The sequence below is a fragment of the Microtus oregoni genome, unplaced genomic scaffold (genome assembly GCF_018167655.1).
Source record: "Microtus oregoni isolate MIOR12 unplaced genomic scaffold, Mior012 000002F_ref0000024, whole genome shotgun sequence".
Classification (NCBI taxonomy): Eukaryota; Metazoa; Chordata; class Mammalia; order Rodentia; family Cricetidae; genus Microtus; species Microtus oregoni.
In genome coordinates this window covers 36,319,603-36,323,199 of record NW_024543061.1, presented here as the reverse complement: position 1 = coordinate 36,323,199, position 3,597 = coordinate 36,319,603, and the positions used below count along the sequence as shown (strand labels likewise).

The 3,597-nt window shown below is 44.3% G+C and overlaps 1 pseudogene; it reads left to right on the top strand.

Annotated features, from left to right (window-relative positions):
* Positions 1-400: 400 nt before the first annotated feature.
* Positions 401-1,867, top strand: LOC121437503 (annotated as a pseudogene).
* The last annotated feature ends 1,730 nt before the right edge of the window (positions 1,868-3,597 follow it).

Genomic DNA, 3,597 nt, shown 5'->3' with positions numbered 1-3,597 from the left:
TGAGAGATCCACCCTACCCTTTTATCTTTAACAAATATAAAAATCCAACTGGCTAAGCAGCATCCCTCTCTGACCTCTGCATCAGCTCCTGCCTCCAGTCTCCTCACTTATTAGAGTTCCTGTCTCGACTTCCTTCATTGGTGAACAGTGATGTGGAACTATAAGCCAAATAAACCCCCCTGTATGTGCACCTCACATGCACACATGCTGAAAGAAAGAAAACAGCAGAGAAATTTTGAGATTTAATCTGAGCTCTTGTATTTACTCACTGTGTGGTGAACTTGGATAGGTTGCTTAACTGGCCAGAACTTAATTTTTTCCCACTTGTTTAAAATGAAGATAAGAAAATGTCTTTTAGCCCATATTGAACTCGAGTTGGAAGAGGCGAGTCCGGTCTCTAAATGGAGGGCCATGATCCAAAGGAACCAGAACAGTTGAGGAAACTGTTTATTGGTGGTCTGAGCTTTGAAACCACAGATGATAGCTTAAGAGAACATTTTGAGAAATGGGGCACACTTACAGACTGTGTGGTAATGAGAGATCCCCAAACAAAACGTTCCAGGGGCTTTGGTTTTGTGACCTACTCTTGTGTTGAAGAGGTGGATGCTGCAATGTGTGCTCGGCCACACAAAGTTGATGGGTGTGTGGTGGAACCAAAGAGAGCCGTTTCTAGAGAGGATTCTGTAAAACCTGGTGCCCATTTAACAGTGAAGAAAATCTTTGTTGGTGGTATTAAAGAGGACACAGAAGAGTATAACCTGAGAGACTACTTTGAAAAGTATGGCAAGATTGAAACCATAGAAGTTATGGAAGACAGGCAGAGTGGGAAAAAGAGAGGATTTGCTTTTGTGACTTTTGATGACCACGACACAGTTGATAAAATTGTTGTTCAGAAATATCACACTATTAATGGGCATAATTGTGAAGTGAAAAAGGCCCTTTCGAAACAAGAGATGTAGTCTGCTGGATCACAGAGAGGCCGTGGTGGTGGATCTGGCAATTTTATGGGTCGTGGAGGGAACTTTGGAGGTGGTGGAGGTAATTTTGGTCGTGGTGGAAACTTTGGTGGAAGAGGAGGCTATGGTGGTGGAGGTGGTGGCAGCAGAGGTAGTTATGGAGGTGGTGATGGTGGATATAATGGATTTGGAGGTGATGGTGGCAACTATGGTGGTGGTCCTGGTTACAGCAGTAGAGGAGGCTATGGTGGTGGTGGGCCAGGCTATGGAAACCAAGGTGGTGGATATGGTGGTGGTGGAGGAGGAGGAGGATATGACGGTTACAATGAAGGAGGAAATTTTGGTGGAGGTAACTATGGTGGTGGGAACTATAATGACTTTGGAAATTATAGTGGACAACAGCAATCAAATTATGGACCCATGAAAGGGGGCAGTTTTGGTGGAAGAAGCTCAGGCAGTCCCTATGGTGTTGGCTATGGATCAGGTGGTGGAAGTGGTGGATATGGTAGCAGAAGGTTTTAAAAAAACAGCAGAAAAGGGCTACAGTTCTTAGCAGGAGAGAGAGCGAGGAGTTGTCAGGAAAGCTGCAGGTTACTTTGAGACAGTCGTCCTAAATGCATTAGAGGAACTGTAAAAATCTGCCACAGAAGGAGCGATGATCCACAGTCAGAAAGGTTACCGCAGCTTAGACAGGAGGCCCTTCTTGTTCAGGACTGTCAGAGCCACAGTTTGCAAAAAGTGCAGCTATTGATTAATGCAATGTAGTGTCAATTAGATGTACATTCCTGAGGTCTTTTATCTGTTGTAGCTTTGTCTTTCTTTTTCTTTTCATTACATCAGGTATATTGCCCTGTAAATTGTGGTAGTGGTACCAGGAATAAAAAATTAAGGAATTTTTAACTTTTCAAAAAAAAAAAAAGAAAAGAAAATGTCTTTTAAGGTTATGATTCAGTTTATGTGAGTTAATGTGAAGTATATAATTTGGTTTCTAATAAATATTAAACAACTGGTCATTACATTGTTAAACTGTTATTGCAGTTTCTGGGTTTGTTGTAGAAACTCTAATCTAAAGAGTCTCCTGAAATACCTTTCGGAATGCTTGGAGTATCCAAGGCATTTCCAGTTTGACCTGGGCTCGGATTCCAGCTCCCATGCAGAGAACATTTGAGTGTTGGTGTCCAAAAACCACCAGTTCCTATGTAGGTCGCTTAGGCAATCAGGGTTGGTGAGTTGCTAAGCCCTTGGCAAAAGTAACTGCGCTTATCTTTAAGCAGAGCAAATCGAGGGCTGTCTGTCATCCCTGAGCCGACTGGAGGCTGGCTTCACTTTTCCCCCAAGGAGAAGGCATGGGCTCATGCTGACAGGGAGCTAGCTTCAGATGTGAGTGTAGAGAAGCAGAAAAGACACCTGGAAGCTGCGGGGCACATTCACTGTCAGTGGACAAATGAGAAAGGAGCACGCGTTCTCCCATTTCCACCGTGACGTTACGTAAAGATAATGTAACACAGATGCCCGGGATAAATAATTCAGGAGAAAACAAGAGACATGCAGCCTGAGTGCCCTGAACAGCAGCCAAGGCCTCTGTGGTAGCAGCTTTGTGCCCCCTCCTCTCACAAAGTCTGCATTGCATCCAGATGCAAATCCATGATAGGGAGGCAGACCCATCACAATTCCGGGACTAGAAATGGTACTCAGGTTCCCCTGTTTCCAGCACCTGTTTCTAAACACTTCGCCTTTGGCTCTAATTCTTTTTTTATGCACATCAAATTGCCCTCTCTCCTGTCTTCCTTCCCAAGCCTTCACCCGCTGATGTCTCAGTCCCTCCCATGACAACGGAGTGTCCCAGCCTTACTACACTGAACAGTAATGCTCCATGATTTCACTGTTCTAATGCTCAGGGACAGTTATTGAGCATGTGACACTTTCCTAAGTACGTGCCCTCTTCACCAGGTTTTACTCTCACCGACACCCCAGACAGAAGATTCCATTATTTTTCCCGAACAGGAGGAAACTGAGTTGAGAGAGGTTAAATGACTCTTCAAAGGCCTTATGAATATTAAGTAGTGTGTAAGAATCAGCCTGCCCCTGGAGCCTGTTCCCTTAACCTTTATTACACTATTCCATAAACTACACAGCAGTTGGGGAAATTATGCAAGGTGGCCAACCTGTGTTTGGCTCCTGTATACTAATAAGTCACCTGCCTTGGAGCATAGTAATAACAGGCCAGGACTTCTTCTTATCCACCCTCCACCACTTCCTAGCTGGACTCCTGTAGGTAAGTCCTTTACCTCTCTGGACCTCATCCCTCACCAAAATAATGTCATCCAAGAGGTATACCCCTCATGGATCCAAGGAAGAACTAAATAAGGAGTCCATGAAAATGACATGGAGCACTGCCTGAACATACTGGGCACACAGAGTAAGAACTGGTGAATAACTAATGCCGGTTAGGTTTTAGTAACTAGTGTCTGATTTTCATATTGTACACGAGAACCATGCAGTTTACCTGGAGACGGCTAAAGTCGAAGATAATGTGAATAAATTAAAGGAAGAAGTCTGTTCTGAGCAGTAGCCAGTGACTGTACTTTAGAGGATGTTAGCTCTGGCAGAGGGGAGCAGAGAAGACGAGGCACGGTTCTTC